General features: G+C 52.8%; 1 protein-coding gene across 3 annotated transcripts in view; it reads right to left on the reverse strand.

Moving 5' to 3' along the window:
- Positions 1–24,230, reverse strand: part of EPHB2 (EPH receptor B2) — a 177,711-nt gene that overhangs the window by 134,695 nt on the left and 18,786 nt on the right. The gene's annotated exons all lie outside the window — the stretch shown is intronic.

Consider the following 24,230-nt stretch of genomic DNA (forward strand, 5'->3'; position numbering starts at 1 on the left):
CTTGGGCGAGTCAATTCACCTCTCTGAGCTGCAGCTTCCTCATCTGGAAAATGGGACCTGGCTTTGCAGGGTTGTGGAGAGGATGAGAGAAAAAGGCTCACCAGGATCTTACACCCACCCAAGACATTGCCACCCTCCCAAGGCTGTCATCATAACTGCCCCAAAGCCACCATCAGAAGGGTCCTAAGGCCACTGTCTTAGCGTGAAAAGGCCTCAGGAGGCGAAAACAATGGGTTGTAAGGGGGAAGTGACCACCAAAGGCCCTGGGGTGTGCTCGGCTGGCTACGTGTCTCATCTCCCCCAGTTACCTCCCCTCTCGGACACAGGCGCACGTGTAAACCACCAGCATGTGCTGTCCTGCCTGTGGCCAGGAGGCAGATTTTTGGGAGCTCAGGCCTTGGGAATTGTGGGAAGCTGCTACCTGAGGAAGAGCCATTTAGAGCCACAGAAGGGGCACAGGTGGGGCAGGAGAAGCAAATGCATGATAGATGGTGATGAAGACCCTGCCTCTGCCTCCCCAGGGTGTCCCTTTCCACATCACAACTCAGACCCTGTCACTCAGGGATTGTCGGTGGCTCCCCAGTACCCACAGGTGAAGGTCCAAATAAGAACCTACAATGTGCCAGGCTTCTGGAGTGAATCTCTTGCCATTCCTATCCCCTCTCCTGCCTGCCCCTCCTACTCCATACGCCATCCACTCCTGTCCTTAAAAAGTAGCCCCCCACCCCCCACTCTAAGCCTGGAATTGATCTTAGCCAAAAATCTCCTCCAGCCCATCCTAGCTGCCAAAATTCTGCTCAGCCCTCAGGGCCCAGCTCAAAGGTCACCTCCTGAGCTTCCCCTGCCCCCCTTTCTAGGTATCCCTACCCCTCCACCCACACTGGGATATATAATTGTTTCTGAGTACCCCACCTCCAGCAAATAGTGGGGTCTGAGAGGGAGGGGCTAGGTCAGATTATTCTGTATTTGAATGAACCAAACATGAACTTCTCGAAGTCTCAGTTTTTCTACCTGTAAAATGGGTGGGTTGTATTATCTGTCTCACCTGTCCCAGCAGTTTGGCATCTATAGCAAATTAGAGGATGTGGATACATTCTGAAAACTGTAACGTGCATGAGCCTCAGGCTGATGGGCAGAGTATTGCGTGGGTGGGACCTGGGGCAGGCCCTTGAGGGTCGTTCTGTCCCCCAACACCCTGGCCTCCTACCAGCTGGGCCCACAGTCTGGTTTTGCAGACTTTGCCATGAGCTGCAGGAACCCCCAGGTAAGGGTGGCTGTGGAGAGCAGTCCCCTACAGAAGGTGCCACTGTCATCAAGGAAAGTGCAGTGCTAACTGCCCCTATGAGAACATTGCCCGCATCTCCTCTAAGGTGTGTCATAAAACACAATAGCGATGGGGATTGCTTTGAATTCTCTGCCCAAAGGCTCAGAGACACAGAAGGGTAACCGGTGGCAGAGGCACGGGGGATGTGGCTGGTGTGGCCACGGGCCAAGACTCCTCGAAGATGACAGTGCCGTGCTTCACAGTTTGCAAGGCATTTTCTGTCTCATGCTTTTCTTACAACATTCCTGCCACGTGGACATTCATTCATTAATCAGACCTTCCCTGAGCACCTACCTGCGGGTCTCAAGTTGGAAGAAGAAGTGCTGGCCCTGGGGCAATGCAGATAATGGGGTGAGGAGGACAGGAGGGGCATGGGGCAGACAGACCACCATTAAATGCAATAAAGGGTAATGGGCCCCACAACCAGGGTGCACGGGAGCACACAGGGGCACACAGGAAACAGGCAAGCCTCAGGGGCCTCATCTTACAGGTGCCATAACAGTGATCGGGGAGACAGAGTTATGCTGAGGGCCGGTGGTGCTTAGTGGCTGAGGCGTGCTCTTTCAGGATGCCAGGAAAGAAACTGGGGAAGAACTGTTCCAAGCAGAAGAAAGAGCAAGTGCAAAGGCCCTGAGGAGGAAATGTTCCGTATCGGATTCAGTTTCCTGGTGTGTTCATTAGCTAATGAGCGAATGGGCACCAGGGTTTCCTGCACCGGGATGTCCCAGAGCCCCACTCAAGAGGCAGCACCCATGTGAATGAGTGCCACTCGCCACTGGACACCCAGGCCTTGATGCAGGGACTGCCTGGTGCCCTTACCAGACGCTGCCAGTCTTCCTGCCCTCAATCAGCCGCCTAGGAAGCCCCCTTCTAGGAGGAACTGCCTCCCCTCCGTGTAGCCTCATGCAATCCTCCCTGACCCTCTGCCTTTCCAGGGTGGGGTCCTGGACATCTGGCGGGGTGCTTTCAAGCTCTCCAGGCCATCTCCCAGTGTTTGGGGTCCCCAGTCTGATTTTTAGTACCATTAGGATCCCCAATACACGGATGAGAAAACTGGGGCTCAGAGAAATGACATTTGCTCAGGGTCCCACAGCTGGAAGTTAAAGAGCAAGGATGTGAATTCACACCTGAATCGTGTCTGCTCACAGCTCCCCTTCTAGAAAGACTTCAGCTCTTTCCCATCCACTCAAACCGTATCACCCTGCACAGGCCACTGCCTTTGGAAAACCCTCCGCGCCTGGCCCCACTCACCTCAGTGCCTGGAGCCTGTCTGCACGCGGGTCAGCAGGGTCTCCCCAGGGAGGCTGGGGTCCCCAGGTGGGGTGGAGGGGAACAGGGCTCTCGGCGGGGAGAGAATGACCCACAATAGCAGCCCACCCGTCACCCACTAGCACGGAGAAGGCCCTCCCTTCTCTCTCCAACATCACCCTCCGCCATTACTCTGAATTCCAAAAACATAGGTTTTAAGCGAAAAAAATATATGCTTATTATAAGACATTATGGAAGAGTGTAAAGTGAAAAGCCGAAGTAGGCACCATGAGGTATCATTGAGACATTTCACTGTGCAGAAAATGTGCACAGGGAGGCAGCGGTGCATGTTTATCCCTCTGAAAGTCACCAAAGGGGTCACGCCTGACGTGCTGCTCGGGACCTGCCCTTGACGTCTCAAAGGCATCTCTGACCTACTGGTGGCTGCCTCCTCGGGTCTCAGATTCTTGTATGTGGCCCCTCTCACCCCTCAGGGTGTCTGTGAGGAGAAACTGAGGCAACAGGTGCGGGGGGAGGGGGGTGGGTTCCAGGCCTGGCCCAGGGCAGGCTCTCAGAAACGGTGAGTGGCGGGCAGGGGATTTACCAGCTGGGTTCCAAGGTGGAAGTGGGGTCAGAGCGTCTCCGTGGGCTGGAGAAATGGGGAACCTCCTCCCACTCTCCCTCTTCCTACAGGCCCGTCTCGGGGCGCCACCCGCCTGCGCGGCCGATTCCCCCACACCTCATAAATCTGCAGGCGGCCAGCCGGACGCCCTCCGGAGACTCCCAGATAAAGCCGAAAACTGGTGAAGGGAAGGAGCTTGGGTCTCTGGAGCCCACTCAGCACCTCAGGCCCGGGGCCCTGAGCTGGCTAGGCCTTGCTCCGGGACCCTGGGGGCTCAGTCTGACCGAAGGTTCCCCATGCCTGTCCCTGGGGACCTGTCCCGTCCTGCCGCCCAGCTGAGCTTCCTGCCTCCCCTGCGGACCTCTCAGCTGCCCATCCATCCCGAAACCGCAGCCGCACAGACCTTTCCCGAACACCCCTTTTATCATGTCACTCCCTGCTTGTGGCCTGCTGGTGGCTCCCCAGTGCCTGTGGGAGAAAGCACAAACTTCTTCCCCGGAATTCCTGAGCCAGCCCCCGCCTCCCCTTCCAGCCTGTCTCCCACCCCCGGCCCAGAGCCCTCTGCTGTGTGGTTTGGCTCCTTCAACTGCATGGCCCGGCAACATCGCCTGAGTCCATGTAGTGGACACCCATATGTCCAGAATGTGGGCGGCACCCTCACAACGGTGTGACCTGGGCACATCACTGATGCTCTGGAAGCCTGCCTTCTCCTTGGATAAAGAACTGCCTTTCCAGAGTCGTCCCGAGGGTTGCATAAGATGAGCTCTGCAAAATGCAGGGACAGTGCCCGGCCCTTCACATGACTAAATAAATGCGAGTCTCCTTCCTTTCTTCCCTGTGCATGGTAATAATACTACTATTAATAATAATACATAGTTGCAAACACACAGAGTGCCTATGCTGGGCTCAGTTGGAAGCATATACATGCATTACCTTATTTAATTTTCTGAACACTGCTATGAGATAGGCACTGTATTATCCCCATTTTCCAGATGAGGAAACTGAGGCACAGAGTAGTAAAGTAATTGTCCAAGTTCCTGTGACTCACGGGGCGCAGAACTAAGATTTGAACTCAAAGCATCCAGCTCCCCCGGAGGCCTCCTCAAAGCCAGTGTGACGGCTCTCCTCTCTGTCCTGTGTTGTTCCTCTAATGACGGCACTGAGAGTCATCCAGGGGGCACCGGACTGGGGTGGGGGGAGGATGGGACATCACTGGGACAGGGGGGCCTATCTAAGGTTCTGGTTCCTCCCACAGACAACAGCTTGGCTGAAGGTAGCCTCCTGCTCATTCAATTTGGGGACCCCCACTCCTGTACCCCTCTAAAAATATTAAAAGACTGTAAAAGTGTGTGGAAATGAACCTGGGGAAGGCAGGTCAGTGCGGTGAAAGGAGACCTGAGCTTTGTAGCTTCCAAGTGCCTTGGACAAGTCCCGTCCCTCACTGGACCTGTTTCTCGTGGGGACTGCGAGAGGACTTAGTGGGACCCAATACTGTATTCTAGAAGACTACACACTGAGAATGTTTCCCCCTTCAATTCTCGTCAATCTCTGGAGCTTCTTCACGGGAGCTGCTGAGATCTGACCACCTCTCTGAAACACCACGCAACCAGCCACCGCAGCCGAGGCTCAGGCTCAGAGCCTGTGTGGAGCGGCCCTGGGCGCTGGCTCCTCGCCCCAGCTGCTCCTCACTTCACCTGCCTCCCTCCCACCTCAGTGCCTGCAGGGCCTCTACCCTGCCACATACGCACTCCGGAAAGTGCAAGGGAAATAACTCCCACGAGCGACCGTGGCTAGTGAGGACAGTGGCGCTTCTGAGGTCACTCACGCTCCATGGTCCCACCCCAGGTCCCGGTGGGATGGAGCCCAGTTGCCCACGGCAAGGACTAGCTCCATAACCTGTCCCTGCTTCCCCTGTGCCTGCTCCCCCATGCCCCACTGGTCCCCCACACCCTGTCGTCACCCTGTCTGTTTCTGCTGTATTTATAGTTGCAGGTACCTTCTGTTTGTGTCCAGAGATATCAGTGTTTTATTTATGGCAGGGATATGAATTTCCTCTAGTACATTCGCAGTAGTGCTCCTATATCCACAGTTTCATTTTCCGCAGTTTCAGTTACCTGCGGTCAACCACGGTTCGAAAATATTAAATGGAAAATTCCAGAAATAAACACTGCCGGGTTGATGTGACTCAGTGGATTGAGCATCTGTCCCATGGACTGAGAGGTCCCAGTTCAATTCCCGGTCAGGGCACATGTCTGGGTTGTGGGCTCGATCCCCAGTGGGGGCGGGGGTGCAGAAAACAGGCAATCGATGTTTCTCCCTCACATCGATGTTTCTATTTCTCTCTCTCCCTTCTTCTCTCTCTGAAAAATCAATAAAAACATATTTTCAAAAATAAACCCTAAATACGTCTTAAATTGCACCCATTCTGAGTAGTGTGATGAGATCTCAGCTCTATCCCACCTAGGACGTGAATCATCCCTTTGTCCGGCGTGTCCGCGCTGTGGCTGCTACCCCGCCCGTCAGTAACTTATAGCCACCTCAGCTGTTGAGGTCCCACATTGCTTGTGTTCAAGTCACCCCTATTTTACTTAGCAATGACCCCAAAGCCATTCATATAACTTTTATTATAGCATACTGCTATAATTTTTCTGTTTTATTATTAGTCGTTGTTAATCTCTTACTGTCCCTAATTCATGAGTTAAACTTTATCATAGGTATGTATGGTATAGGAAAAAGCATAGTATAGGTACGGTTTGCTGCTATCTACAGTTTCAGACATCCACTGTGGGTCTTGGAACATGCCCCCCGCAGATAAGGGGGAACTACTGTACTCTAGTAAATAGAAAAGTGAGTCACTTCAAGAACAATAGTGCGAACACGGCTGGAGACAATAGAAATTGAAACTGACAACGAAGCCACAGGACCAAAGGTTTCTGAGCCCCTTCAAGCCCTACCATTCTGGTTTGGTTTGGGAATATTCCTGCTATCTTTGTGGGTTGAGTTTCCTGAATGTCCCATCTCTTTCCTGGAGTGGCCACAGTGGGTTCAATATTTGTGGGGTACACCTTGAGGAGCCCACAGATGTCCTGGCATGCAGAGTGCTCAGGCCCAGGATTAGGGTCTTAAAGGGCCCTGGCACCCCCAGGGACTCAATGCCCAGCCTAATCTGTGCCTTAGGCCCGTGTAAGGGTGAAGCCAGGTTGGGGAACAGGCTCTAAATCTGTCCCCACCCCCAATCCCAGCACCCTCTGGGCTGGAGGTGGAGGCTGCAGGAAGGCCCCTCACCACATCTGGAGCTCATTACGCCGAGGAGCTGGAGAGGCTGAGGATGTAAATGGGTCCAGCAAGGGTTTAGATAAATACAGGGATGATAGATCCGCACCAGGTTATTGAGGGGAAGTGAAAGGATGTTCGGGGAAGATCCTTAACCTTGTCAAGCTCCTCCGACAAACTGTCCCCGGGGGGCCCGTCCACTCAGCAGCCTCATCTCCTGCCTCTCCCCCACACACAGCCCAAGCGAAGCCCAAGGCAGAGCGGCTCCCTCTCAGGACGCCAGGCTTTCGCCTGGGTTGCTTCCTCTGCCTGGTGTGCCCTGTCCTTCCCCTCTCACTGGGCCCAGGTGGCCTTCTCTGACCGTCCCAGCTGGGCGTGGCTTCTCCGGGACTGGCGTGGCTTCTCCGGGACTCATGCATCTGCAGAACCTACCTGAATTGGCCACAGGAGCCTCGGGGAGGGCTCAGGGTGTAGTAATTAGACAATAAAGTAGCCACCAGGATGTGTGCCAAGCATTTCACATGTACCCACTCATTTGATCCCGGTAACAGCCTGATCGCCCCATTTTAGAGAAAGGAAACTGGAGCTCAGAGAGGTGGAGCGACCTGTCCAAAATCACACAGTCAGGAAGTGGGGAAGCCGGGACGCAGACCCAGGGCTGCCAGGCTTGGGAGCTAAGGCTCCCTCTTCCACACCACGGCGCCTCACCCAGCAGTGGGTGAAAAAAGACTGGTGGCTGGAAGAATGAATGAGAAACAAAAGAGCAGCCTCAATCCAACTCCTTCCGGCCCTTTTCGGAGGCTCTGACGGGAAAGGGAGTTTTATTGCCCTTGTATGTCCCATCTACGCGGTAGGAGTGTTGCACAGTGATTTTTCTGTCTACGCAAGACATACAGACAGTCATAAATAACATCTGCAGGAGTGCCTCAGACATGACAAAGAACATTCATCAAGTTTAAGCCTCGAGGTAATCCTGCATGCTAGGTTTCACTTGACAGACGAGGAAACTGAGGCCAAGACAGGAGAAACGACCCACCCATGGCCATGGAGCTAGTGATCAGCCAGGATCCAAAGCCTGTGAGTGGAATTCCAGACCAGTGCCTGATTTGGGGAGAAGCTGGCCTTGATTTTCTCATCTCTGTGATGGGGACAATGACCCCAATGTATCTCCCTCTTCACTAGAGCCTTATATTCCTCTAGGACAAAGAGGAGCTGAGCATTGACATCCGCTCCTTCCTTTCTGTGCAGCAGGCACACTTCATGCATCCCTCCAGCCAACTGTCCTTGACCTTGTTCCTCCTCACTTTACCCATGGGGACAGCAAGGCTCAGTGGGGCTAAGCATCCTGCCGAAGATGGGGACATGGCAGAACCAGGATTTAACCCCCGCTCATGTCCCTCTGCAAGGCAGAGGCGTGGAACCCTCTAGTATGAAGGTGAGGACGGTGAGCACTGACGGGCAGGCTGAGGACAACTCCCTGCTCGGGCTGCCCCGAGACCTGGCAGAGAATGTAGAGAATGTCAGCTCAGTTGGTGGGCAAAGTGCTGATGTGGGCTTGGCCTGGGGTGAGGGCCTGCCTGTGCAGGGAACAGCAGAGATAACGGGATCATGTTACAGCACAGGGACACTTCCAGGCAGGTGAGCACACCTCAGACTCCTCCTTCCAGGTGCCCTATCAGCCGAGTGCAGGAAGCAGACAGGGTGTGGACTGCAGGTGAGATCTCAGCCCCTACCCTGGGGGATTAGAGGCTCACTTGCTGTGTGACCGTAGGTAGTCCCATCCCCTCTCTGAGCTTCAGCTTCTCCACTGGCAAATAAAGGGCTTGGACTAGACCAGAGTTTCTAAAACTTCAGTCATTCCCGAACTATTTTTAGGACTTAATATAATCACTTGAAGTACAAGTAAATGGACTCATCTATTTTTTTCTGAAATAAATACATTAGTAAAGGAAAAATCGGTTATTACTATAACTAGAAGAAAGCCAGCATTGAATCCTATAACCAAAAGTAGTTTGGTGAGGTGGTTAAGAGCGTGGCCTGTGGAACCAGCTGCCTGGGTTCATAATCCTTGCTCTAACATTCACTGTGTGACCTTAGGCAAGTTACTTAACCTCTCTGTGCCTCAGCTTATTCATCTGTAAAATGAAAACAATACTAGTGCCTATATCACAAAGTTGTGATGAGGATAAAAGGAGTTAATATTTGCAAAGTAGTGGCACTTAGTAAGTGCTGTTTATGTGTTTGTTAAATAAAAATATATAAATTACGTACAATGAAAGCAAGATGGTACCCTGACATTCCAGCTCCCTAGTAGGGTCTGAGCTGAGGCCTGCTTTTCCTTATTGAAAAGGGAGATTAGGGGCTGTCAGCGAGGTGTTAGAGACATGTTGGCAGGAAACAGACTTTCTCCGTGAGTAATCAGCAGGGGTGGAGGAGGCAAGGGGAACTTTCTTACCATGTGACTCAGTGTCATCTATGCCATTTCCGTGTTCCTCCCAGTCTGCTCTGTAGGATGCCCGGTAAACATGGGACTAACGCACATCTAAAGTCTGGCTCTTATGACCTGGGACTCCAGGAAGAGAAGAGAGCAAACCTCTGATGCCACGGAAGGACCTGGGCCACGGCACCCACTCCACGCCACGTCCCTTCCTTCTCCGTCCCCTTGCCTGCTGAAAACCCTGTACTGCGGCAGCCACCCCCTGGCCTGGATTTTCTTGGCCAGTCCTGATTTAAACTATCTCACTCCATTTCTTCTCATAGGGAGGTGGACTTCAAATCCCATTTCTGACCTGTTTTGGGCAAGTCACATCCTTGCTCTGTTCCATTTCCTCAGCTGCCAATGAGGGATAAAACTACCCACCTCAGAGGGTGGCTGGGTAGCGGGGGTGTCAACTCAATAATGCAGGTTAAGGACTTAGCACAGCCCTGGGCACTTAGCTAGCACTCAATACACAACAGTTATTAGAAATAAATTCAATTTGAGAATAAAGTCCTTTGTTAAACCATATGTCTTATTTTTTTTTCTTTATTGATTTTAGAGAGAGACAGGGAGGGAGAGAGAGACAGAAACATTGTTGAGAGAGAACATCTACTGGCTGCCTCCTGCATGCCCCCCACTGGGGATTAGGCCCACAGCCTGGGCTTGTGCCCTGATCGGAAATCAAACCAGCGACCTCTTGGTGCATGGGTCAATGCTCAACCACTAAGCCACACCGGCTGGGCCCATATGTCTTTTTTTTTAATCTTTTTTTTTAAACCTGAGGATATTTTTCCATTGATTTTTAGAGAGAGTGGAAGGGAAGGAGGAAGAAAGAGAGAGAGAGAAACATTGGTGTAAGAAAAACATTATTGATTGGTTGCCTCCTGCATGACCCCAACCCGGGCCAGGGATCAAACTTGCAACCCAGGTACGTGCCCTTAATGGGAATCAAACCCTCGACCCTTTGGACTGAGGGCTGATGCTCTAACCGCTGAACCAAACCAGACAGGGTGAACCATATGTCTTGTTGACAGTAATTGTGGCATCTCGTGCATTCTCTCCTCAGACCTATCCTTCTGTCCGTCTGTCTTTCTGAGTGTCCCCTCATCTCAGCATCCTCAGAACCCATTGGAGGCCCAGCTGAGTTTGTTGGATGAATGAATGAAGTAATGGCTCAGGTGGACCTGGGCTACCGGGGGTGGAGTGGGGGAGGGAGGTGTGAGGGGGAGCATACCCTTTTCCTCTCCATCCTGGGCTCCATACCCTCAACTTCTATTTCTCTTCCCTCCAAGAGGAATGGGGAGGGGCAACTTTCCTTGGTGGGAGCTGATGTTATGCTGATGTCAGACAACCACAAACACTGTCGTCACCATGGAATTGAACACCTTTGTCTGAAGTGCTCGGTTCACTCCCAGGTCTCTGCTGGAGGCTGATGATGTGCCCAGCCCTGTGCGAGGAGTGTGAGAGGAGAGGACTCCACACCACCTGCGTGTCTCAGGACCTGCCCTCCAGTCCTTTCTCTAGGACACCAATACGTGCTGGGATCCACCAAGGTCACAAGTACAAAGAAACAGCACAGCCCCTGATGGCAAGGAGCTCTTAGACAAAAGGATCCATGACATGTGTAGCCTACCCTGTTGGTTTTCAAAAATACTCTGCTATTTCTAGAAAGAATTGGAGAGAAGTTTATATATGATATTTAAGTTACATTTACATTTAAAAAGCATCCGAAAAGCCCTCAGAGCTAAGGGAAAGACAATTGTTCCATGAATCTGAGATGAGACAATGACTGTAATCAGGAAACAATGTTTGCTCTGAGCTTCCCAGTAGCCACAGTGAGAATGGAAACAAGTTGAGAGAAGAAGATAAATGGAAACAAGAACAACAGTTAAAACTTACTGAGCGCTTACTCTACGCCAGGCATTAAGAGCTTTATATGTAAAACATGTTGAATGTTCACAGGAAGCCAGTGAAATAGAAAATATTTACTTTTCCCATTTTACAGATGGTGAAACTGATCAAGTGGCTAGCAGGAATTTAACTGGGAAATTTGGCTCTAGAGCCACACTAACACTTTGCAATTGTTATTCTGCCAGCCCCTTCTCCTGTGCTTTGTCATTGGATTTGCACAACTCTATCAGGTGGGCGTTATTATCTTCATTTGTGGAATGATGTAACGGAGGCACAGACAGGTTAAGTGACTTGCCCGCAGGTACACAGCACATCTGTGGCAGAGCGCTACCTGCCAATATCAGTGTCCTTCCCCTCTAGCAGACTAGTTCGGCTCCACAGCATGACGGATTCTAGAGCCCATGGCCCCAACGAAAGGATGCAAAGTTCATTCCAGGTGACGAGACAGGTCACACCTGAATGGCAGTGGAATCCGGACAGCTCTCCCACAAGCTGCCCACACTGACAAAGGTCCCGGATGACTGGGGGTCTGGCAATGCCAAGGTGTTTGCTTTGCTCCTCCCGGTGGGTGAGTCACCTCAGTCCTGCCCTGGCAGGTGGGGTTTGGGGGAGCCTGAGTTGCCCTACCAGCATGACAAAGAGCCCCTGGATCAGCCTGGTTGGTCCAGAGCTCACAGACCTTGTTAGAGTCTGACCTCAGGCAAGTCACTTCATTGCCAGGCGTACAATGTCAAGGATTAAATAATATAATTCACAGAGTCTCACACATGGAAAGTACTTAGTGAATTTTAGCTATTATTAATAGTTAATCTGGCCTGGGCCCATCTGTGGTCCACAGCCACTCTACCCAGGATGGACAGACACAAGTCTGCCTTGCTGGGGCGCCAGCCCAGCGACCAAGGTCGGAGCAGAAGGCTGTTAGTGCTGCCCCGTCAACTGCTCTGCCTCTTTCTAGGATGAAGCGGCTGGTGCAGAAGCTCGACTTTCAATCTGAGCCCTGCCTCTAACTGGCTGTGTGATCTGGGGCCAGCCAATCCTCTTCTCTGGGCCTCAGTTTCCCCTTCTGTAAACTAAGAGGCTTGAACTGAGGGCCTTACACACTTCATCCTCGATTCCATCTGACTTGGCCACACCCCCTGGGAGGGAGGCGGGGCCGGTTGGTCTTGAGCCACTTCCAGAAATGAGGAAAGCAATGCGGAGGAGAGGGATGGACACCCCGAAGCTGTTGTAGATCAGAGGGGCGCTGTGGGACGTGTGTGGACGCGGCCTCGGACGGAGCTGGGTTTGGATCCACCCCCTCGCTGGAAGCTGGTGAAGAAAACACTTAATGCTTCCTGACCTGACTTCTCCAAGCTTGGAGAGTGGGAGAGCCCCTCGCAGGAGGCGGTCGGGAAGAGGTGACCAGACGGCCTCGCTGGCCCACAAGGTCAATCAGGAGGCCTTGCTGTTCTTCACAAAAGGCCAATTTCACCATCTCATCTCTCTCCTGGGATGACTGGCTTCCTGTTGCTCCGACTATGAGAACATGCAGGGTAGGCTTGACCAGAAACCCACAGGCCTCTCAGCTCATCCCACCCCTCTCTCTCCCAGCCCTCAGTTCCAGCCACTCTGGGCTCCTTCAGCCACCAGGAATCCACACTCTTGCTGGGTCTCTTCCCAAGCTGTCCCCCTCACTGGTGCACCCTCCCTTCCCTTTGAGCCGGGTTAGCTCATCCTTCAGACTGCACACGAGTGTCACTTCCTCTAGGAAGGCTTCCCTGGCCTGCCCACCAGATCTAATTCTCCCTTACAGCTTCTGAAGTAATTGTCTAAGATACGGTTGTCCCATGTCTGTGAGGGTCTTTGATGAATGTCTGTCCTGCCACCAGGCTCTAAGTTCCTCGGGGACAGGCATCTAACATGGTCTTCCCACTGCCACGCCCTGGCCGAGGGCCCGGTCCAACTCGGTCATTGTTGGATTTTGATCAGAGCAGAGGTGATCACTGCGGTTGGCGTTCTTGCCAGGCCTTGGTGGCATACAGAGAAGTTGAACTGATCCGGCTGTTTCCCCACTTTGCTGGCTGGTTGCGGGATGTGGAAGGGCATGGGGACATGCTTTGAAAAATGAGCTGGAGACTGTCACAGAAACCAGATGATCACCAGCTAGACACACAAGTCCCATCCATGGGCAGAGGCCAGGCCCCTCTTGGGCTGCTGATCTGTCCAAGGCCCAGCCTGGGCCCCTCTGGACAACATCAACGTAGGCACCCAATGCGGAGCACCCAGAGTGCCAGGCTCCTGCACCAGCTGTAATTACCTCATTAAGTTCTCACAACCCCGCGAGGCAGGGTTTGCCACCCTCTTCTACAGATGAAGGAAACTGAGAATCAGAGAGGTAGAGTCACTGGCCCAACGTCACACTATTAGAAAGCAGACAGGGGTGTGGCTTGAATTCTTTCCTTTTTAACTGAGGCATAATGTATACACAGGGCCCAGATCTTCAGTGTTCAGCTCGACAAATCTCCCAAATGTGTATCCCCATGTAACTGCCACCCAGAAACGTCCTCGTGTCTCGCCTCATCAACACCCTTCCTTCACATGCCCTCGCCATCCTGACTCCCATCGCCACGCATTAGTTTCACTTGCTTTTGAAGTTTCTAGAAGTGGAATCATTCCATGGCCTTTGATGCCTGGCCTTCAGCGCTCACCATGATTGTGAGATTTATCCATGATGCTTTGTGTTATCAGCAGTTTGTTCTTTTTTTCTCTTTTATATATATCTATATCTATACATTTTTAAAATTGATTTTAGAGAGAGGAGAAGGGAGATGGAGAGAAAGAAACATTGATGAGAGAGAACATTGACTGGCTGCCTCCTGCATGCCCCCCACTGGGGATTGGGTCCACAACCTGGGCATGTGCCCTGACCAGGAATCGAACCAGCGACCTCTTGGTGCATGGGTTGAGCCACACTGGCTGGGCCGTTTGTTCTTTTTTAATGCTGCATGGTATTCCACTGTGTGAATCCACCACAGTTTATTTACTTTATCTATGGGCCTTTTCTAGTGTGGGGCTATTATGAGCAAAGCGTCTATGAACATTCTATTCTAGTCTAGTACCTGCCTTGGTGAACGCATGCGCTCGCTGCGTTTAAGCGTATACTAACCAGGGAGTGGAATTGTTGGGCCAGGCAATAGGTATACTTTTGGCTTTATTAGAAACTGCAAAACTGCTTTCCGAAGGGCTTATGTGACTGATTTCATTCACATCATCGCCCCAATCTGTTTCTTAGGAAAATTACTATGTGGAGTGATTGTATTATTTTGAATCCAAGTGATTTATTGTGTTAGTAATAAAATGTGATTTGATTCTTTTTAATACTATTGGGTGATTTCCATTAGGAACAGATTCACAAATCAATGATAAACTCTTTGTCAGACCTCCTATGTGCCAGATAAATGTTCGGAGAGAAGTGGCTCCTTTACTGGCTGACCCGGACATCAGGTCAGGCTCCTGACGCAGGGCACGGGAGTCCAGTCCAGAAGCGGCTGGGCCTGCCATTCGTGTAGGGTAGGAAGAGGCCTACTACATGCCAGGCACTGCACTCCGAGTTTTCCTGCATCTCCTTTAATCCTCCCAAATGAATTCTGAAGCCGTAACGACTATCCCACGACAGAGGAGGAAGCTGAGACTCAGAGAAAGGTGCCATGGTCTGGGTCTCACAGGAAGCAAGTGCATGGAAAGGATGCCTCCTTTGGAGTTCGGTCGGTAGCCTAGCAGGACAATGGGGATGGCTGAGCATAGCTGAGCCCTGAGCTAATGTGACGATTAGTAGCCACTGCATCCCCAAGAGTCCGATGCCCAGCACGGAGCCTGCTCAATAAAGGCTGTTGGGAACTGAATGACCAAGTGAGTGTAGATAATGTCAAAGTGTGAATGGAACAGGACCCCTGGGGAAATCTGGAAGTTGAACTTTTCTGCCCAGAAAGGCAACATCAATGCACTCGGAACAGAGTTGATAAACCCCGTTCTGCTCTGGGTGAGGCCGAGGAGCTGGGGACATTGTATGGAGCTTCAGCTCCCAGCTTCACCCCCAACCCTGTCCACTGACATTCCCTTCATTCTCCCGGCTAGTCCTACAGCTACCGCACACGCAGAAAGTGCCGTCTGTCTCCAGCCTGTCTTGTCCTGGGCATCCTCCTAGATCAGCCGGGCAGTCTTGATGTTAGCGACTCTGTGACTGAACACACCATGAGCCAAGCTTTCAAGGGCATTACAGCTTATACGGACCAGGAGGGTGATGGACATGAGTCTCATGAGCAGGGGGCTGGGTCTGGCCCTCGTATGGCCCTCCCATCCTCCACCCACTCCCCAAGGGGCTTTGGGTGAGCCTCTCTCTCTGAGCCTCAGCTTCCCATCTGTAATAGGACAAGTTTTCAGGGAAAACAAAACGGTGCAGGGGTGTGGGGTCGTGATGATGTGCATGGCCCTCAAGGCCCAGACCAGGTTCAAACCCCAGTTCTACCACCTTCCTGCTGGGGGCAGGTACCTTAACCCTCGCAGAGTTTCAGCTTTCTCATCTCGAAACCAGGGAGAAAAACAGCCCAGTGCAGAGATGGGCGAAAAGGCTTGGCACATTTCACACTCTCATGCAGATTAACTATTCTTGTTCTTGTTGTGACTATTATTACACTGAGCCAGAGCCAACATGAGAAACGGATGGGGTTTTCTCGCTGGGAAGAAACCAGGCTCTAAGAGCGAAGGTATCCGGCCTTCCCTAAAGCTTTTCACTCCAAATCTCCAAACAGGAGGAACAGAGGGGCCACATTCCACTCACTCACTCACTCAACAAGTATTTAAGTGCCTACTATGTGCAAGGAGTTATCCTGAGTGTCAGGCAATGGGCGCCTATGTGTAACTATGGTATCTACCCGGCCGGCCTCGGGTGGAGGACAGGGAATCCCCTTATCTCCCGAGGAGAGACTAGACGCCTTGGGATTTAGATAAGAGGGAGACTGGGGGGCGGTGGGCCGGGGGGAGAGCAGCCAGGTGTCAGGAAGGGAGGGAAAACAGACCGCTCCAGGAACGCGGTTTTAAGAAGTTTTACTTAGAAGGAGGATAAAGTGGAGGGGACGGACTCTCGAGGTGTCAGTTTAGGGAGACAAGTCCCAGCAGCCCCAGGGTGAGAAAGGAGATGTCTCCCAAGGCTGCTGCTGGAGGGAGAGTCTCAGGAGGCAAGCAGATGGAGTAACAGGATGGGGGGAAGGGCAGGTCTCCAAAGCCAGCGCCATCCCCACTGCCCACCTTTAGCTCGCGCCCACTGACCCACATGGCACCCTCCTGGCCAACACAGCCAGGCCGTTGTTGCTGGGTAGGAGGAGCCCACTGAAGGGGGGACTGCTCCTTCCACCCCCGCAGAGGAGGCCTCGGGCATGGGGAGCAGGTGTGGGCGGGACGGAGCGGCATGGACCAGCCGTGGTGCCAATCCCCGCCTTCAACAAGAGAAGGCTTGGCCAGGCAAGGGGCAGCTCATACTCACAGGGGGTTTACTCCCCCGGCACCAAGTTAAGAGGTTTACCCTTACGGCCCACAACCGGGGAGGACGTTTCTGTCCTGCTCCCTGTCTTACTGGTGAGGAAAACGAGGCTGAGAGCTGGAGGAGCAGTGGAGGGGCCAGCATCATGCTGGCTGTGCTCCAATCGGAGGGCTCCTGGGGCTACAAAGGGCGGGGCTCTGGAGGAAAATGGAGGTGTGGGGAAGGGCATCCCAGGCCAAGGAAACTGAAGGCGCAAAGGCAGGGTGGTATGAAAAGGTAGGGTGAGTGCAAGGCATGGCAAGATGTTGAGGGTGGCAGGACGCAGGGCTGTGGGGAGATCAGTGGGTCTCAACTAGGCACAGTGCCCCCCGCCCCCACCACTAGCATTTAGAAAAGTATGGAGGCACTTTTGGTCACTTTAATGACAACCTGGATTCATGACCATGCTTGCTCAGTACTAATGCCAAAGCAGTGCCATCTGCAACCTGCTAGACTGCAGGATCCCAAGGCCATGGGTCTGACCTCTGGAGGACTGTCAGGGCATCGTGACCAGGGCAGGTACTACGGGCTAGAGCATGGCGTGCTAAACATCCTGCAATCCCACGAAAGGAAAAGTCGTTCTGACCAAAATGTGAATATTGGTCAGAACCTTGGTCAACCTTGTTTTTAAAAAAAAGTATATTAGACTAATCATGACACCTACAGCCTAAAAGAAAACCACTCCAGTGACCGTTGTTGAAGAGAATTCCGGTGAGGCCAAATGATGGGACGTCACCCAGATGGAAAGGGCCTGGCTGCACCGGTGCCACTGAGAAAGATCTCAGGGCCACTGGGGACCTCGAGCTGAGTACAAGGAAGCAACAAAAGGCTCAGGCAAATCGTTTGGGCCTGAAGCTTCAAAAACGGGGTTTATTTAGATAATCCCTCCCCAGGCCTCCCTGCCTCAGCGCCTGGTTTCTCTAAGGATTTATTTTGTGAAAATGTCTCTCTCAACAAGTAAGTTATCCTACCCTGAGCCGATGAGGGAATTCTTCTCTGCATTCAAAACCACAAACCCTGGGCAGCCCTTCTGCGGCCCGGCACAACTTTCTGCAGCGTCAGGTTATGAATCACTCATCAAATCCGAGTCTGATTCCAGGCCAGGCTGGGTGCATGGGGGAGGGGAGCCTGCCTTCCTCTCCCAGCTCGGGGCTGCTGGGCCGGGTGGGCTCAGGCTCGGGCCAGTTTCTCCCATCTCCATGTGATGTCAGAAATGCCCAGATTGCGTCAGGTCTGATCTACTATGCCAGGCCCTCAACACAGATGAGCTACTGGAGGCCTTGGGAATAGCCCTGTGAGCCCATTTCAGAAACGAGGCTCAGGTAGGGGGTGATGGGGTGAAAAGAGAAAAGGGTTGACTCCTACACCCTGAGCACACCTCAGTATGCCCCCCCAGACTCCTGAGTGCGCGGCTCACTGTTGATGGCGTAGTGGTGCCATCGCCAACCCGCCAGGCTGCAAGACCCCAAGGTCTGACCTTTTGAGGAATGTGGGGGCACCTCAGCCCTAGGAGTTCCTCCATCAGTGCTTGAGAACACCTCTTCCTCCTTGCCAACCTCAAGGCCCTGCTGCCATCGCATCTCCCCTGGAAACCTCTATAAGCAGAGTCCTGGCACACAGTAGGTCCTCAGTAGACATTTATTGAATGCAAGGAATGAATAAACGATCATAATGACTGATATTGCCACATGCACTTCGTAAATGGCTATGGACTGTATACATGAACGGATTGGTGGGTGTGGTGTAGTCCTAAAACGGGAAAGAGCAAGGAACTCATAGGCAGATTTGAATCCTGGCGCTGTCACTTACTAGCTGGGTGACTTCGGGGAAATTACTCTGCTTATGGAGCCTTGGTTCTCTCGTCTGCCATATGGGGGTCATGGTAGCACCTACCACAGGAGTCGTTATGCAGTGGGATAAGGGACCAGCAGAGCTTGGCACAGCACCTGGCACCGGGCATGCTCAGAGATGGAAACTGTTACTCCCACAACCATCATTATTATTTACAACCGATGCTTGAGGGCTCGGGACAAGAAACTTTGAGGGTTCCTGGCTTTGCAAAGGTCAACACAGACATGGACAGAGCAGGCGTATTTAGAAATGAGAAAATGATAAAGGAAAGAGAGGAAAGGAAGCTAAGACCAGACTCCCAAGTGAATAAAGCCATCTGTGCCTCTCCGGAAAGCATTCCCAAAGTGGGGGCGGGGCCAGGCTGAGTCCCCAACCCTCCTTCCGGCCCCAAAGTGGGGATTTCTCATCTCTGACATGAGTTGGTGTTTTTTCACTCTAAATGGTTTCCTTAGGTCCTGCCCTCAAGGAAGGCATGACCTCAAAGACCCCTTCAAGGCCAGCTGAGGAAAGAGCCACCTTTTTCTGGTCCAAAGTCATTCCAGGGTCTACCTAGTTTTAGATGCATCGGAACGCCTGCGCACTATCATCACTTCCTCCTACTTCCAAGGTCTTGTGGGGGCGTCACGCTGAGTTGTAAAAGCTTCTAGGATTGAAGAGGAGGTTAATTTTATGGGCAGACAATGTATTCATTCACTCCTTCATTCATAGAAGATGGGTTTGAGCACGCTGGTAGCAGACCCTGTGCTAGGCCAGGTGATGACTAAGATAAGAAAGTCTCTACGTTCCAGTTCAGTGGGGGAGGCCAATGTGGACAAAATTAGCCATACCTTAGTGTTATAAGATAATCTACAAAATGGTTGTGGATAAAGGGCTGAGGATGGGTACAGAGGGAATATTTGAGTTGGGCCTTGACGGATGACCAGGAGTTCTCTAGACAGAGAAGTGAGAAGGGCCATCATTCCAGGCAGCAGCCAGGGCCTGAACACAGGTCTAGGGGAATAGCAATGTGTGACGTATATGTATGAAACCTAGGACTTATGGATGAGAATGACAAGAACAGGCAGGGAGGACAGCAGGGCCCAGGTCACTAGAAAGCTGGGTTAATAAACTAGGGGAAGGGGTTTGACTTTGACTTTTTAGACAAGGAGTCCACGGTCTGCGCAGGGGAGTAATATGGTCTGAGCTGCAGTTTGGAGGACTCAGTGGTGATGCTCCGGGGGGTCCAGAGGAGCTGAGAGGGTCCAGAAGAGGACAAGTGAGGCCTTGAGGTCAGGTGGTGACTGTTAGGACGGAGAGTCAGGAGTAGCTGGAACAGCCAGGGAGAAAGGGAGGCACAGATGAAAAGGACCATGCTGACTCTGGCCTGGGTATTCCTGCCCAAGAGTCCTGGTCAGGCCAGTGGCTGGGCTCACAGATTCCCAGAGGCCTTGGGTGGGGGGAGTCCCAAGTTCTTGGTTGTGCTTCCCCTTCAGAATCCACTCAGACAGCCATTGCCAAGGTGGCAGCAGACATTTCTGAGCCAATCAGCAGCCCTCAGCCCCCCCCCCCCCCAGCTCTGATGGGAGGGGCAAGCTCATTCCTGTGTCTCCATCAGCAGAGTTCCATTATCCTCCAAGGCCGGGTGACCCCCTGCTGCCGCCCCACAGTGCACTGGGAAGAAAAGCTCCTCTCTGACAAGAAAGCCCCATTCCAGGCTGGGCCCGGGGTCTGGGCAGCGCCTTTATCCACAGTGACCCTGCCACAGTGTCAGCAGCACAAACGGTCGCTGCAGCGGCTGCCCCCACCCTCAAAGGGCCTGGTGCTGAAGCTGTGAAGGGGCCTCCTCCTGGGCCGATGGGAACCAGACTGCGGCCTGCAGGCCCCATTGATGCTCCCAGACCCCTTCCCACCCCCGGAGGAATCATGCTCTGGCCAGCATGGTGACCAAGGAGGGTTTGTAGGGTGGGGGTAGGGGGCAGCTAAATGAAGCCCCTGCTCATGCACTGGGAAGGGGGCCCAAGGAATTCTTTGTCCGGCCTCTAGAATTATTTGGGAGGAAAAGTTGAAGGGGAGAGGCTTTTGTGCCTCTGGGCCCAGCCCCCAGGCCTCATTCCAACCAAGCAAGAGGGGCCTCCTTGTCCCCAACTTTCCCCAGACCTGCCTGCTCACTCCCCATTCAATCCCCCTCCAGGTTCAGTCTTGCCAAAGAGGAAAGGGAGGCCCAGCCCTGGCCAGCCTTCTGCAGACATCCATCTGCACACACTTCTGGAGACCAGGCGAGGTGTTCCCTTCCACTCTCCCGTCCCCCACTCACGGCGACAGCGATGATGACCAACTACTATTATCTTCATTGTGTACTTCCCCTGTGCCAGGCATGGTACTGTGTGCCTCTTTCTATTATTTGACCATGTCATTTTACTGATGGAGAACGGAGGCCCAGAGAGGGGACGCAGCCTCTCCAAGGCCACAGAGCACATAAGTGGCTGAGATAGGATTTGGACTTCGGTCTGTCGGACTTCAGAGCCCACCCTCGTGACCACCACACAACTCCTAAGGCTGCTAATGAGGGACCAAGAGGCAGAGGCCAGCCCTGGGCCTTGTGCTGAGGCGGTGAAGGGGCCTCCTCCTGGCGTCTGTGGGAATCAGACTTTCGCCTGCAGGCCCCTTTGATGCTCCCAGACCAAAGCCCAGCTCTGGGTCTATCCACCCCTCAGCCCTAGGGGCAGACGCATTTCCGAAGAGCTCTGTGTGTCCAACAAAAATTATGAGGCTGTCCTGGGGTGGGAGGCGATTTCAGGGAAGGCAAACTCCCATAATTTAAGCCAAACAGTCCAGCTTCAATTGCAGATTTTCCAGTCATACAGAACTTTCTAGGCAAATTCCTAGGAAATCAGACTCCTCGGAAGTGGAAGGGCCACCGTGCTGGGGGTTCCCGGGAGCTAGAGGAGCCTGCTCTGGCTGCTCCCCCTGCTCGGGCGGGGCGGGGGCGGGGGAGGCGGCACAGCTCTTCCCTTCCAAAGGCAGAAACCAGCAACGCACTGTGCACTTCCTCAGACCCTGGTTCTTCAGAACGGCCTCGGGAGGATGCTGCGACCCTGGGCCTCCTCCCCAGGACGGGGTCACAGAGCACAGCCTTCAGAGTGGGCAGAGCTGGTTCGAATCCCTGCTGTGCAAGCGCAGTGCTCGCCTCTCAGAGCCTCGGTTTCTCCACCGTGCAGCACTGCTGAGGATTACATGAAATAACGTATGCAAAGCAACGGACGCCCGGCCTGCCACGAAGTAGGTGCTCAATAAACAGCGCTGTCATCGTTCTCATCAGCCCACAGAGCAAGAGAACACAAGCGTTTAATTGGTGAGTGCCCTGAAATTATATACAAAAGCATGAACCACAGCCACAGCCAAAGAATAGTGACAGTCCTGCAGCATTCTTTGAGGGTGTGTATATCTCCAAGCCTCAGTCTCCCCATCTGAAGACTGGGGACACCAGCCTTGTCTCACAAGGTGTTTCAAGGCTCTGCAGAGACTGTGGAGGTGCAAGGACCCTGTAAACTACAGGGTGTGTGTGAGGGGAGGGATACTTGATCCTGAAGAGCCAGCAGCACGGCCAGCCGCCTACAGGCCAGGCCACAGCACTGGCTGCTGCCGAGCCCCACGCAGAGGGCCTGAGAGAGACACCAGCCCTCCGCTGCACCCCAGGCTGGTCTCCGAGCGGGGGCACAGGGCAGGGCTCCATCCTCCCTCCCTCAGGAGCTCCCTATGCGGGCAGCTTCTTGCCTGTGCTTTTGTTTTTGGAAGCTGAGAGGCCAAAAGTCAGAGTCCTGGATTCAACTCCTGGCTCTGTCCCCACCAACTCCAGCCAATCTGATGTAATAGTTATGAGCATGGGTCAGAAGATCGGGGGTTCAAATCCCAGCTCTGCCACTTACTGGCTGTGTGGCCTTAGGTGTTCCTGAACCTCTCGGACACTCAGTTTTCTTGAAAACAGATCATAGTCCTGCCTCACAGCGATAGGTTCAACAAGGCAATGTAACTGGAGGAAGGTTGTGGTATATGCCAGTTACCATTCATGTGAACCCACTTTGTCACATCCACACTGTACTATAGTTTTTGTCATTCTATTATTACTCGTCACCGTGTGACCTTGCACAAGTCCTTTGTCCTCTTTGGGTCTTGGTCTCCCATCTGCACGGGCTGACTAGAAAGGCAGCTGAGGAGACACAGAGAATTAGAAGAGTCCTGGATTTTAATCTGAGAAAAAGCCCACTTGGGTAGATCCTTTCACCTCCTGGAGCCTCGGTTTCCTCATCTGTATTGTGGCCCTCAATCTTCATCTGTATTCAAACGACACCAAGTTACAGTGTGAAACGTGCCAGGCCCTGGGCCAGATGCTGCTGGTAAAAGGACGAAGACGGTGTGGTCCTACCTCCAGGGGGTGGATCAGAGTGACCCCCCCCCCCAAGAACTTCAACAGCCACGGAGCCAGTGCTGTGAACACACCTTGTGACCTGCACACAGCTGCGGGGCAGCTATTGCTAAAGGCCCCCAAACAACCTCCAACTGCAAGTCAGAAAATAAAGGGGAACCTTAAATATTTACCTGCTATGCAAAAGAACCCTCTAGCAGAGGCACAAAAGACAGCTTTAAAATCTAGTCCTGCCCTGGCCGGTTTGGCTCAGCGGTTAGAGCGTCGGCCTGCGGTCCTGAGAGACCCGGGTTCGGTTCCCGCTAAGGGCGCGTACCTCGGTTGCAGTTTGTCCCCGGCTCTGGTCGGTTGTGCGGGTGGCAGCCACTCGATGTGTTCCTTTCACATCGATGTTTCTCTCTCTCTCTCTCTCTCTCTCTCTCTCTCTCTTCCTCTCTCTCCCTCCCACTCTACCTGAACAAAAAATGGAAAAATGTCCTCGGTGAGGATAAAAAAAAAAAAAAAAAATCTAGTCCTGTGTGTGTGTGTGTGTGTGTGTGTGTGTTTGGGGTGTCAAGTGAAATGAGGTCATACAAAAATGGACTATTTTTGTTTCAACACGGTATTTAAAAAACAATCTTAATTATATGAATATGGGGAAAGGTTTTCTCAGAAATTAAAGAGAACTGTTAGAGCCACCCTCTGCCCCCCTTCCAAGCCCTCCCCCGAATCCTCCTGCCGTCCATCTCCAGGCATCTGCCCACCACCTTCTCCATGCCCCCTCACCTTTCCCAGGCCCCTGCAGCTCTTAGCTCCCACCCTGGGAGGCAGCTGGCTCACACATCTGGGCCGAAGGGAGCCAGAATTTTCTAAGTCCCACCCTCTGCACCCTTTCCAAATGGGTTCTTATTTCATCCTCACAACAACCCTGAGGGTGGGGCTTCTTATTATCCCCCCTCCCCTGCACAAATGGGGAGGCTCATCATCCCTAGGGCTCAGAGAGGCTGTGCCCCCAGGCTGAGGTCACACAGCCTTAAAATGGTCTATCCAGTGTTGAAGCAGAATGCTTTCCTCTAGAGGGCGCTGTCTCCTAGGGCCAATGCTGCTGGGCTCCGAGTGAGTCCCAAGGGGAAACCGAGGAACTGCTTGAACCAAGGATCAGGCAAATTCCAGCTGGGCGTGGGTCAGGGGCAAAGGCTGGACGCTGCGCTCCCAGCTCTAGCTTCTGTGCCTGCTTTCTACACCATGATGCTGATCGTTTATTACACACTTAGTATGTGTCATAATAAGGTAGGGACAATTACTATCCCCATTTTACAGATAAGGAAACTGGGACTCCAAGAGGTAAAGCAACTTGTCCATGATGCCACCTAGTAAGAGCTGGCACCAGGACTCGCACCCAGCTGGTGTGGTTGCGGAGCCCCTCGGTCAGCTGCCCTGCACTGTGGCTCCAGCCCTGCAGTATTTAATCATCTTGGGCCCAACACATACCTTTCGTTTAACCCGGTCTTCTTACTGAGACTCTGACAAAAAGGCTTAGTCCTCTCTGCATTATTCTAAGGATCCCAGCACACAGCAGGTGCTTAA

The sequence above is a fragment of the Molossus molossus genome, unplaced genomic scaffold (genome assembly GCF_014108415.1).
Source record: "Molossus molossus isolate mMolMol1 unplaced genomic scaffold, mMolMol1.p scaffold_m16_p_12, whole genome shotgun sequence".
In the NCBI taxonomy this organism is placed as follows: domain Eukaryota; kingdom Metazoa; phylum Chordata; class Mammalia; order Chiroptera; family Molossidae; genus Molossus; species Molossus molossus.